At 52.8% G+C, this 13,988-nt stretch overlaps 1 non-coding gene across 1 annotated transcript; it reads right to left on the bottom strand.

Moving 5' to 3' along the window:
* Nucleotides 1-12,375: 12,375 nt before the first annotated feature.
* LOC144705079 (small nucleolar RNA R71) lies at nt 12,376-12,484 on the bottom strand. The gene has a single exon (XR_013581978.1). It is a non-coding gene; the product is annotated as a small nucleolar RNA R71 (small nucleolar RNA).
* Between the last annotated feature and the right edge of the window lie 1,504 nt (nt 12,485-13,988).

Genomic DNA, 13,988 nt, shown 5'->3' with positions numbered 1-13,988 from the left:
TGGAACAGGTAATAATACTGGTTAAGGAGGGAGAGGAGACGAGCTGACCTTAAAATATGTAGTCCACGGCGTATCGAAGATGGGCATAGAGATAGCGTTCTGGGGACGGATTCGTCTTGTCGTAGGCCGAAATGCCGGGAGGGATCAACGTGGCTTGGCGCAAGTGACGGGGCGGCACCGGTCGCAACTGGCAGTGGCGGTGGCACAGAGCCACGGTACAGGGCAGAACAGCGGCGCAGGGGGGTTGATGACGCGGGGCGAAGCCTCGGCGCGGCGTGGAGCCACAGAGTGCGGCAGAACCGTGGCGATTGGTGGACCCGCGGCGGGGCGCGAACTCGCGGCGCACGGCCGGATCACAGCTGGGAGCGAGTCCGCGGCGCTGGCGAAGCCGCGGTGCGGCGCGGGAGTCGCGGCGCGAAATGGGTCCACGGCGCGGCGTGGGGTCGCGGCACAGAGCGGGTCCCTGACGCGGGCGATGATGCGGGGTGGTCGGGAATCGGGTTCGGGCGGGCGGCAATGGGAGAAGTGGCGGTCGAATCAAGAAAAGGGGAAGCCAAAGGGTGATGCAAGAATGGGGTGGTTATGGTCAAGAACGATGGAAGATGGTGGGGAATGGTCAAGAACGATGAGGGTGAAGAGGAAGATTCAAGAAACGATGGGGAAAGGAGGGTGGGCGATCAAGAAAGGCAAGAGGAGGCGGTTGGGAATCAAGAAACGATGGGGAAAAGAGGGTGGGCGATCAAGAGAGGCAAGAGGAGGCGGTTGGGAATCAAGAAACGAAGGGGAAAGGAGGGTGGGCGATCAAGAAAGGCAGGGTAGGGGGAGGGCAATCAAGAAAGGCAAGAAGAGGTGGTTGGGCGATCAAGAAGGGCTGGGGAAGGGGAAAGGGCGATCAAGAAATGGGGTTAGATGATCAAGAAGCGAGGGTGAAGGGGTGGCGTCCAAGGAAATGTGGGCGAGATGGGCTGGATGAAGGAGAAGGGGGGGGGGGGGGGGATGGGTAGAGCCAAGAACCTGGCGTGGTGAGTTCTTGGTGGGTCGCGGGTGGTTCTCCTCGTTGGAGATGATTTCCTGAATGCAGCGCGGCGCCGTAGTCATCACGAACCTTCGAGGACGCCCAGAGTGATCTCGATGGGTGCTCTCTCGATTCTTGATTTCAACAGCTTCTTGAAAATCTTCAACGTACCGGAGTGATCTCGACGGTACGGTTGAACACGTCACGCCCGGAGTGATCTTGACGGACACGACGTGGGCTCTACTCCTCGGAGTGGTCTCGACGAAGAGGTGGGGCTAGCCAAACCCCCTACGCTACGACTACGATAGGGGGAAGATTCTTGAAACAATTTCAATTCAAAAACTTCCAAGTAGTCCCTTGGGCATGCCCTCCCCTTATATAGGGAGGAGGGGTGCCAAGGAGACGTGGGGAGAGGTTGAACCGTCATGAGACGTGGTTCGACCTCTCCTTACAAAATCAAAATACAATCTTAAAATGAAAATAAAGACGAGGATGGGCCCTACGATACTGGCCCAATCCATAATTCAAAATGCAAAGAAAATACACATAGAAAAAACATAAATTGTTCGAACCTACCCGGAGTACTTAAACCCCGGTTGCGGACGCCGGCACGAGCTGTCCGACGTGGCTGCTGGCGGTCGTCGCCGGTCGTCCAGCTGATTTCGCTGCCGCCATCAGGTCGAGTCGGCACGATGGTCTCCATCATCCTCCCGATGGGAGGAGCTCGACCGCGAGCGAAGCTTCGCAAGGTCCCCAGCGGCAGCATCAGGTCCGGCCGGTCATCGCAAGTCCTCTCGGAGATCCACGTGTCGCTGGAAGAAGGGCGCCTGCCAATGGACTAGAAAAGTGCGCCAACTCGCCCCCTCAGCGTTAATTACCTCCTGCAGTACCGCTTTCTATCGCGCCGTGCCGTACAAGGGTTGGAAACGGGGAGGTGGTGGGTGAGCTCTCACTCTCTTTGCTACTAAGGATCGACTGGCTGTGAGGCTCGATGATAGGTGGCGAGGGTTGGTAGCGGGATAAGTCACTGACGTTAAACGTCGAACTAATCCCCCTAGTCGGCGGGATGCTCACGACATAGGCGTTGTCGTTGATCCGTTGGGCTATCGGGAAAGGCCCAGCGCTACGAGCGTGGAGTTTCGTAGCGACCCCAGGAGAGTATCTCTCGGGCCTCAATCTGACCAGGACCAGTTCTCCCTCGGAGAACGTCACAGACCTACGACTCTTATCTGCCTTAGCCTTATACTGCTCGTTCATAGATGAAATGCGTGAATGAATGTCATGATGCATGTTCTTAATGTACTCGGCAAATTCTAATGCATAATCTGAAATTCTATGTTTGTCATGCAATGATATGAGGTCAAGGGGCCTACGCGGTAGTTGACCATAGATGATCTCGAATGGCGCCTTGCCCGTAGTGCGGTTCACCGAGTAATTGTAAGCAAATTCTGCGCGAGGCAGAACCTGATCCCATGCAACAACATGGTCGCCAATAATGGACCTCAATAAGTTACCGAGGCTGCGGTTCACAACCTCGGTCTGACCATCCGTCTCGGGATGATAAGCTGATGAAAATTTCAGTTGTGTTCCCATTAGGACCCACAACGTCTTCCAAAAGTAACTAGTGAATTTAACGTCTCGGTCAGAGACGATAGTCTTTGGTACGCCATGTAGCTTGACGACGTGGTCGAAGAAGAGTCGGGCGATCCTCGATGCATCGAAGGTTTTCGAGCACGGAATGAAATGGGCCATCTTCGAAAAATGATCGACCACGACCATGATGGAGTCGTGACGCCGGATTGTCTTAGGTAACCCTAAGACGAAATCTAAGCTGACATCGTCCCAAGGTTGATCGGGAACCGGGAGGGGGGTGTATAACCCAGTATTCTGCTTCGTGAGTTTGGCACGCGAACAGGTAAGGCACCGTGATACGAATCTCCACGCCTCGCTGAGAGATGGCCAGTAGAATTTTTCTTCAAGGGCTTGGATGGTCTTCGCAACTCCAAAGTGACCACTTAGTCCGCCCGCGTGGACTTCATGGATCAAGAAGTCCCGGATGGACGTTCTTGGTATGCACAGTCGCCGCTCAGAAACAGATATCCGCTGCCCAATAAGTAATCCCTGGACCGAGTCGGGGATGAGCTCGCGAGCGATGCACCGACGTCGGAGAAATCTGGGCCATCTTTATAGTTTTCCTTTATCTTTTCGAAACCCAAGACTTGGGTGGTCATGATGCTGAGGACGGTAGGGCGCCTACTAAGGGCATCAGCAACTACGTTGTCCTTGCCCTTCTTGTGGCGGATGACGAATGTGAAGTCCTGTAGATAAGCGATCCACCTCGCGTGGCGATCGCTGACCTTCTTTTGGTCGTGCAAATTACGGAGGGATCCGTGATCCGAGAAGAGGATGAACTATTTCGGTAGCAGATAGTGTCGCCAGTGGCGGAGGGACTGGACGAGAGCGTAAAACTCTCGGTCATAGTTGTCGCATCGCCATGCAGTGTCGTTCAGCTTCTCGCTGAAGAACTCGATCGGGTGTCCTCGCTGGCTAAGTACGCCGCCAATGCCGACTCAGGATGCGTCGCAGGCGACCTCGAAGACGTCACTAAAATCTGGTAACTTCAGGACTAGAGCCTCGGTCATGAGCTTCTTGAGAAGCTCAAAGGCTTGGTCAGCCGGACCGGTCCACTCGAATTTGTCGCTCTTGAGGATGTCCGTAATAGGGGCGGTGATGCCACTAAAGCCCGGTATGAAAGGTCGATAAAAGGTCGCCAATCTGATGAAGCTCCGTACATCGTGTATACTCTTCAGCTTTGGCCAGGACACTATAGCCTCGACCTTAGATGGATCGACGGCCACTCGGCGTGCTGATAAGATAAAACCTAGAAAAGAGACCTCGGCTGTGAAGAAGGAACATTTCTTCGGATGCGCATAGAGCTTCTCCCGTCGCAGTGAGTCGCAGACGCGCCGTAGGTGCTGTGCATGCTCCGTCCTAGTCTTACTATAGACTAGGATGTCGTCAAAATAGACAACGACAAATCGTCCGATGAATGGCCTAAGCACCTCATTCATCAATCTCTGGAAGGTGCTCGGTGCATTGGACAATCCAAAGGGCATTACGTTCCACTCAAATAGTCCATCCTTGATCTTGAAGGCCGTCTTCCACTCGTCTCCCGGTCTAATACGGACTTGGTGGTAGCCGCTGCATAAGTCTATCTTAGAGAAGATAGACGCGCCGACCATCTCGTCGAATAAATCCTGTACTCGCGGGATCGGAAAACGGTACTTTACCGTGATTTTGTTGATGGCCCTTGAGTCACAACACATCCTCCAAGTGCCGTCCTTCTTGGGGGCAAGCAGTGCCGGAACGGCGCAAGGGCTGAGGCTTTCCCTGATCAGGCCCTTCGTTAGGAGCTCCTTCACCTGCGAATATAACTCGCATTTAACCGGTCCATCCGGTAGTGTGGCAGGTTTGGGAGGGTAGCTCGGGAACTAAGTCAATGGCGTGCTGGATATGCCGAAGAGGCGGAGCTCGCTAGGAGCTCGGCCGAAACACATCATCATACCTCAAGGAGTTGGACGACTCGGCGGGCGAACGCCCTGGGCTGCCATGGTGGGTCCGTCTGCTAAAGGGACTGCATAACAGACCGGGGCGGTCGCCGCCGCCTCCAGCTCCCGCCGGAAGATCAAGCCATTGGTGACAATGGCTGTAGGCGTGGGGCGCGCGGGCGCTGATCGCGTGGGCAACGAGGGTATCCACACCGAGGTACCAAACGAGTCGGCCCATCAGAGATGAACGAGCAAGTGTTGGCTCGTCCAGATAGCTGCACGCCGTGGTCAAATAACCACGGTGTGCCTAAGATGATGCTACCAATTTTCATTGGTAGGACGTCGCATAGGACCTTCTCGCCGAGGTACTCATCTTCAACGGCACATCGCACTGCATCTTGACCGGAATGGTCGGCGCGTCGATCCATGAGACCTGGTACGCGCCGGATAAGGTATCAACGGTAGTTCTAATCGAGTCGCCGATCCTCCGATATGCCATTGATGCAACTCCCATCGCCGACCATCAGCTTGTAGGCACGCCCTCCAATCTTGACATACGTGAAAGATCGACGCCGCTGCGCAACGCCGACTGGTCGGGTAGCCACGGTGGTAGCGGGGAAGTGGAACCCACTCGCGTGTGCTAGTGGATTCCCAACCACCGAGTGTCCACGTGGCGACGGGATAGGTTGTGGTAGGAGCGATCGGCGTGATCTGGATGTATCCTAGGGATCATCCAGCTCATCACTATCGGGTTCCTCGCTGATACTCGCCGACCTCAAGGTCGCCGCCCTGTTGGTCTTCGGCGGGTTGCCCGTGAATGTCCATGATCATTAGTGACGGGCAATCACTGCGTCGGTGTCCGAACCCCTTGCACTTGAAACACTGCATGGGCTCTCTGGAGGCGTTCGGAGCTCGAGCCGTCGATAGAGCCGACGAGGTAGCCGGTGTCGGTACTGGGGCGGTAGTTGGCGCGGCCGGTGCGGTCGGAGTCGGGGTGGTACTGGTCGTCCTGGACGCAGATCCCGAGCTCCGGGTCCAAGTAGTGCGTGACGGGGCTGCTGATATCGTGGACGACGCCGGTCGAGGAGCAGGTAGGGTGGGGGCGGCGAGGCTCTCCGTACTGAACTCGTTGCTTTCAACGAGGCTATACGCTAAGTTGACCGTAGCCGGGTTTTGGTCCAAGACTCGGGTGCCTAAGTCCTGTCGTAACCCGTGAATAAAGAAGGCGATCTGGATTTGTGGACTATCCACAAATTTGCATCGCATTCTGTACTCCTCGAACTCTACGATGTATTCGGAGACCTTGCGTTTTCCTTGACGCAAGTTCATCCAGCATAGCATCAGATGTGTCATGTACAGCTTAGGACGATTTGTCCGTAAGCTTACGTGACATCTCGCCCACGTGAAAGGTGGATCATGTCGCTGACGTGCGGCTTCCTTCTCATTTTTCCAGAATATCTTGGCTTGCCCTCCAAGCCGCGCTCGCGCATACTCAACGCAAAGATCGCCGTCCATCTTATACCACTGGAAATAGTTTCCATGTCGGATTCCCAATCCGTAATCCTTCGGGTTCCGGGAACCGCCGAAAATAGGGACTTCCGCGACGCTTCTGTATCATCGCCCGTGCGCCACGCCGCCGTCGTGCTCAGCATCGTAACGACGGCAGGAGGATGGCGTGGTGCGCTCGGGATGATCATAGTCATGGTGCTCCTCATAACGGTAGTCGCCACGCCGGGTGGGACCTGTCGGTGCTGCCTCCCATCGGGTACTGCCACGGTGGTGGTGTCTCGGAGGAGACGATATCGTGGATGGTATCCTCATCCTGACGATGCGGGCGATCAGGATACCGGGGATATCGGTGATCATCATCCGGATACGGGTCCCGGCGAGGTAGTGGGTCGTACTCGGAAGCGTGCCTCGATAGGGCTCGGGGAGGAGCTGGGATATCCCGGTAACGATCTAGCACATGGACGGGTGCGGCACTATGGTGCGGTGGGTAGGCGGAGCTACCACCGTAAGTGACGGCGTCCGGGCGTCGGACGGGTGGCGGGTCCTGCGGACTACCCGGGCGGGATGAGTAATGAGGTGCATTACGCACCGGGATGCGGTTGGGGTTGTCGGCCCCAACGACACGAGGGTCCTGCTGCTGCCTGCCATGGCCTCCTACGGGATAAGTGCGCCTATCCTGAGGGTAAGGGTAATCATCATGATGTCCGGTGTTTCGCCTCATCCGTAGCGGGAGCGCGCTGGCCGCTGTGGTGATCATCATAATTCCGATTGGGCTTCTCGGTGGTCTCCATGGTAGTGATCCTAGGTGGGGACCGCCGGCGATCCTTCGCCCATCCGGTAGGCGAGGCAGTCGGTCGTGCCTCGGGATAACGCGGCGGCTGCTGCTGGACGGGAGGGTCCCTCATGGGAGCTTTACCCAGTCGTTGGATCACCTCACGAGCCATGGGCTCGTCATAATGCTCAGTCGCCGTGACCCTACGGGTAGGGACAGCGGCGGAGGAATGCCGGTCTTTGGAAGATCGGTGCACTGCGGGTGCCGGTTCAGCTCCGTCGATCGAGTCCCGAGGGGCGGGACCTCGAGATAGGGGAGGAGGAACAAATGCCTCCTCCGGATCCAATGGCTCGTCCGGTGGCTGTTCGCTAAAGGGATTCTCGTGGCGAGGATCCCCCATGACGGGATCGTATTCACGATCCTCGTCTCTATCAAGCTAGTCGGTGTCCCAACACTAAGCTCGCGTACGAACCATTCTATGGTCGACCATTCACGTCCTAAAGATGATCTAAGAGAATGCACGTGATGGATGAAATGTGATGACGTATTATATGCGAATGAATTTTCAAAATATGATGCGCGCAATATCAATTTAAAAGGATATCCAACCGACCGTGTTAAGCAAGAGCTAACACAACCTGGCTCTGATACCAATATGATGCGAAACGCCGACGGCCGGGATCGAGCGGCGCGTTTCGCGTCACAGGAATAATGATGATATGATGCAAACACAATGAGATTTTATGATCGAGGAGTTAAGACACAAGGAGATAACGCGATGGACGGTGACGATCACCAAATAGATTGATCCGAAAGTCACATTCCCAATGACCCTCAAGACCACTAGACGTCTAGACGAGAGGGGCGTCTAACGGCCCTGATAAGTTCGGAATTTAAAGATCAAGTGACAAACCGTTTACCTCAAGAAAGTCCTGCTCCCACAACAGTGGCTTGTTCCTAATCCGTCGTCGAGTGATGAGTGGCGGCGGAGGATGCGATAGCGGAGGACGGCACTGGAACAGGTAATAATACTGGTTAAGGAGGGAGAGGAGACGAGCTGACCTTAAAATATGTAGTCCACGGCGTATCGAAGACGGGCATAGAGATAGCGTTCCGGGGACGGATTCGTCTTGTCGTAGGCCGAAATGCCGGGAGGGATCAACGTGGCTTGGCGCAAGTGACGGGGCGGCACCGGTCGCAACTGGCAGTGGCGGTGGCGTAGAGCCACGGTACACGGCAGAACGGCGGCGCAGGGGGGTTGATGACGCAGGGTGAAGCCTCGACGCGGCGTGGAGCCACAGAGTGCGGCAGAACCGTGGCGATTGGCGGACCCGCGGCGGGGCGCGAACTCGCGGCGCACGGTCGGATCACGGCTGGGAGCGAGTCCGCGGCGCTGGCAAAGCCGCGGTGCGGCGCGGGAGTCGCGGCGCGGAATGGGTCCACGGCGCGGCATGGGGTCGCGGCACAGAGCGGGTCTCGACGCGGCGGCGATGCGGGTGGTCGGGAATCGGGTTCGGGCGGGCGGCAATGGGAGAAGTGGCGGTCGAATCAAGAAAAGGGGGGGGGGGAAGCCAAAGGGTGATGCAAGAATGGGGTGGTTATGGTCAAGAACGATGGAAGATGGTGGGGAATGGTCAAGAACGATGAGGGTGAAGAGGAAGATTCAAGAAACGATGGGGAAAGGAGGGTGGGCGAGCAAGAAAGGCAAGAGGAGGCGGGTGGGAATCAAGAAACGATGGGGAAAAGAGGGTGGGCGATCAAGAGAGGCAAGAGGACGCGGTTGGGAATCAAGAAACGAAGGGGAAAGGAGGGTGGGCGATCAAGAAAAGCAGGGTAGGGGGAGGGCAATCAAGAAAGGCAAGAAGAGGTGGTTGGGCGATCAAGAAGGGCAGGAGAAGGGGAAAGGGCGATCAAGAAATGGGGTTAGATGATCAAGAAGCGAGGGTGAAGGGGTGGCGTCCAAGGAAATGTGGGCGAGATGGGCTGGATGAAGGAGAAGGGGGTGGATGGGTAGAGCCAAGAACCTGGCGTGGTGAGTTCTTGGTGGGTCGCGGGTGGTTCTCCTCGTTGGAGATGATTTCCCGAATGCAGCGCGGCGCCGTAGTCGTCGCGAACCTTCGAGGACGCCCAGAGTGATCTCGATGGGTGCTCTCTCGATTCTTGATTTCAACAGCTTCTTGAAATTCTTCAACGTACCGGAGTGATCTCGACGGTACGGTTGAACACGTCACGCCCGGAGTGATCTCGACGGACAGGACGTGGGCTCTACTCGGAGTGGTCTCGACGAAGAGGTGGGGCTAGCCAAACCCCTACGCTACGACACGATAGGGGAAGATTCTTGAAACAATTTCAATTCAAAACTTCCAAGTAGTCCTTGGGCATGCCTCCTTATATAGGGAGGAGGGGTGCCAAGGAGACGTGGGGAGAGGTTGAACCGTCATGAGACGTGGTTCGACCTCTCCTTACAAAATCAAAATACAATCTTAAAATGAAAATAAAGACGAGGATGGGCCCTACGATACTGGCCCAATCCATAATTCGAAATGCAAAGAAAATACACATCGAAAAAACATAAATTGTTCGAACCTACCCGGAGTACTTAAACCCCGGGTTGCGGACGTCGGCACGAGCTGTCCGACGTGGCTGCTGGCGAGTCGTCATCGGTCGTCCGGCTGATGTCGTCATCGTCATCAGGTCGTCGTCGGCACGATGGTCCTCCATCACCTCCATCGCCGACTATGACCGGCGCTACCCCGCCGAGTGTGCCACGATCCCGCCCCACCGCTCGGTACTCGTCTGTGATTCAGCGTCACTCGATGATCGTCCATCCTCACAGCGCCGTGAACCTACCGACGACTCGTCCGTCATCACGTTTCGTCCGATCTCCCGCCCCCGCCCGGCTCGCCAACACCTCGCCTGCCGAAACACGCCGTGGACTACGCGCTCTCAGGTCAGCTCGTCTCCTCTCCATCTTAAACCAGTATTATTACTACCTGCAGTGCCGTCATCCGCTATCGCGTCCTCTACCCCGGTGCCTCGAAAATCGCCAGAAATAGGATTAACCAACATTGACGAGAATAGGAGCTTTCTTGAGGTAAACGGACTGTCCTCTGACCACTTAAATTCCGAACTTGACAGGGCCGTTGGACGCCCCTCTCGCCTAGACGTCTAGTAGATTCCAAGGGTCATCGGGAGTTTGATCCTCGGATCATTCTTCTTGGGTGATCATCCCGATCTACGTCGTTATCTTTTGAGGTCTTGTATCGCTCGTCCATACGTGCATTATTTTTGAATATCATCTCACAACACGACATCATCATCTCCTGTGACGTGAAACGCGCCGTTCGATCCCGGCCGATAGCGTTTCGCATCAAGCAGCCGGTGATGGGAGCCGTGACAGAACAAGGTTTCCGTATGAATCGTCTATAGAAGGTCGCGATACCTATGAAACTCCTAACGTCATGCAAATTGGCCGGTGTCGGCCACGACGTGATGGCACGGACCTTCTCGGGTCCGCGGCAACGCCCTGAGCAGAGACGATAAACCCGAGGAAGGTGACTTCTGAGGTGAGGAAGCTGCACTTCTTGGGGTGAGCGTATAGCTGCTTGATGACTCTCAATAAGTCATCAAATATTTAGACTTTTAAGTATCAAAGCATCAAGAATATTTAGTTAATTCATGTGAGTTGTCATGCATATGCATTATTTTATAAAATTACTAACCCCACTTGATTCTTCGAATCAAGTGGATTATATTTGACATTGTTTGGTTAGTAAGTTCAGAAACAGGTTAAGACAACCAAAGGAGGACGACAAGAATCAAGAGGAGTTGGTGAAAATTCAAGAAGAAGAAAATTCCGAAAATATGCCCGGGGCATGTGTTAAGAGAGACCTATAAATACTCTCTTGAGAGTTCATTTTGAGGTTGTCCAGAATTTTCTCTAAGGAAGCTAGGGCTTGGAGAAGAAGGTGTTCTGCAGACCCTCTAGTAGCTGATGTGCCATTGGAGCTGGGAGGAGAGGCAAGCTGAAGAGTATCCGCTCAAGAAGATCGCCGACTCGCCGGACAGGACGTGACACGAAGTCGGAGTGATTGAGCTGGTTCAGCTTTGTATTCTTCTCCCTCTTGGACAATCTCGGTTGGGCTTGAAGCAACCTGCAAGGTTCTTCAGCATTCTCCAACCAGAGTTGTTTATGTTTTAATTAATCTAAAGTTTTTTTGGTTGTTCAATTCATCCTACTTCTTGTTTTCCCTCAAAAATCTACAGCTCTCTACTGAATTTGCACTAGAAATTCTCACACGCAGCCAGCAGCCAAATCGCCAACGAGCCAGGCCTCAGCCTAGGTCGCCAGCAGCTCAAGCTGCAAGCAGCACTACATGCGCAGCAGCTGCCCGCGCGCAAACGCTGCCTGCAGCAACGTAGTGCGCAGCACGCCCGCGCGCAGCAGTTGCCCGCTCGCAACCGCCGCTTGCAGCAGCGTCGCGCATAGGCACGCCTGCGTGCAGTAGCTGCCTGCGCGCACACGCCACCAACAGCAGCCACGTGCAAGCGCTCGCGCGTGCACAAACACCCGCTAGGTGTTTGTGAAATTGCCCCAAAGGGCAAAGGCAAATCCTCAGTAAAGGAAATCCTTACTGAAGATTTACTGCACCGAGACTTTTAAAGAAAACTCTGTCGTTTGTATTGAAGATCATTTACCAGAGTTTATACTTGAGTATTGAGATTTAAAAGAACTGATTTGATAGAAAGAATTCTTTTGCTGTTTTTTGTCGTCTCCCTGTGGATCGACGCCCCACTTACCCTAAGGTTGTGAGGTTATAAATTTTTTGTATAAGCCCAATCCTCACACAATTTAACCGCCAAATAACCAGTAAAAAAACTACCGAAAATTGAGCTTATCAACTGGCGCCGTTGCCGGGGAGCATGGTATTACTGTAGAATTATCTTTTCCGTGTTATCAGTTATCTTCAACTCGTTCTCCTAAAGCTGCAGGGCTTGAAATCCTCAGCTTATTGTCTTTCTAATTCTCTGCTGAAGTTCTATGGTAGTGACACATTCAAGAGCTGGTGAAAGATCTACAGAGAACGTTGCACGCGACGCAACTCCAGATTCTACAGTTACGGAACCTGAAATTCAGCAGGAAACAATGGCAGAAGAGAGACATCAGCAGAATGAGAGGAGGACAATGCTGGACAGGTCGACACCGTCGGGTAGCCTGCGACAAACCGATGTCAACCTGAACATAGGTGAAGGTATTTTATTTAGATATGATAATGCTTTGATTAACTCTTTACCTGAATTTAACGGAGTACCTGCACAGAATCCTTAAGAATTCCTCGATGATTTTCATATTAGATGTTCTTCTCAAAACGTTCCTGGACTATCTACCGAAATCTTGAAAATGAAGTATTTTCCTCTAACCTTAAAAGATAAAGCATTTTCATGGTATCGCAATTTAGGAATCACGTTCAACTCGTGGGAAGAGATGCAAGTAAAATTTCTGTAGAAATTTTACCCTCTCTCCAAAACTAATTTTTACCGAAGAGAAATTCATAACTTTCATCCCCATGAAGGTGAGGCTTTTAGTGAGTCATGGGAGAGGTTCAATGACTTGCTGAGGAAATGTCCTCATCATGGAATTGAACATTGTCAATTAGCCCAGATTTTCTATGAATCTTTATCAGATTTCATGAAAAATAAGGTTAACTTAGCCTCCGGGGGAACTTTCTATACCGCATATGAGGATGAAGTGTTTGATATTTTGGAGAGAGTTGTAGAAATTGACCTGCAAGAGATTGGAGCAAGTCAGAATGGGAGGAACCTGCAGTCCAAGAGAGCAGGAGTCCTGCAAGTTAATGCTAAGGAGGGCGAGTTGCAAGCGGGTTTAAGAGAAACCAACCAGAAATTGGAGGAGCTCACCTCCACCTTGAAGAACGTTTTCTTAGGTAACTCCCCCATCGTTAAGGCCAAAATTTGCTCTCTCTGTTTTAGCAGGGAACATGAAGACGGAGCATGCCAAGCCATGGAGGAAGAGGTGAAAACCTTCAACCAACCGCAACAACCATGGGCAGGGCAAAAGAGGTCAAATTTTCCAAATGGAGAGACCTTCCACCAAGGGAGTAAGCCGGCAGCTCAACCTCCATTCCAACAAAGACAGCAGTTCCAGTCCAGGCCCCAGCAGCAGTATCAGGTTCCCTCTCACAACAAACCTGATTTTTCTACATTCACCCCCGTCATTTCAGATATGATAGAGAAGCAAAACCAAAAGTTGCGAGCGGACATGGAGATGCGGATGCAGGTCATGATGGAATTTCAGACGAAGCAGATGTTGGAATCCCAGGAACAAATGAGGAAGCTGTTGGAGAGCTTTAGGCCTGCACCTTCTGAACACCGAGGTATAATTACAGAACTCCCTTGCACATCTTATAAATTTCCCACGAAACCTGTAATTAACCCATGCAACTTACATCATGTGCAACACTCCACTCATGATGAGATGAATGGAAAAGATCCTGAAGTTCAGGCAATCTCAAAGTTGAGAAATGGAAAGGAACTTTAGGACCCTTATCAGAATTCTGGAGAGAATTCTAGGAAGGGGAATGAGCCAAGAGAGGAAGAAGGAGAGGATCTTCCCTACGCGGAAAAACCTCTACCTTCTACAAGTGGGCAAGATGTTCCTTACCCTTCAGCTTTGAATAGAAAAAAACCTGCCCTTCATTATGACCATAGGTTATTAGAGAATTTTAAAAGAGCCACCATGACTGTTAATGTAGAAGACATGCTTAGGTGTGCACCCTCCCTAAAGAAATACCTTAAGGATGCTTGCACCACTAGGAAGCCTAGGGAAGTAGTTAAACTTTCTGAGAATGCCTCTAGCATTTTGAATGCCATCCCTATCAAAATGAGAGATCCCGGAGCCCCTTTCATTACATGTGAAATAGGAGGTAACACATTTTCTAAAGTTTTATTAGATACGGGAGCAAGCATAAGTATCATTCCAACAGCCTTATACGAGGAGTGTGGGTTTGGAGAGTTGGAGGAAATACATATGGACTTACTCCTAGCTGACGGAACTGTTAGGCAACCTAAGGGAAGGTTAACTGATGTCATGATCACTGTAGAGAAATGTGAAATACCTGTAGAT

The sequence above is a fragment of the Wolffia australiana genome, chromosome 6 (genome assembly GCF_029677425.1).
Source record: "Wolffia australiana isolate 7733 chromosome 6, ASM2967742v1".
NCBI classification, from domain to species: domain Eukaryota; kingdom Viridiplantae; phylum Streptophyta; class Magnoliopsida; order Alismatales; family Araceae; genus Wolffia; species Wolffia australiana.
The sequence above is the reverse complement of the archived record's forward strand: the minus strand, read 5'-3'. Positions and strand labels throughout refer to the sequence as shown.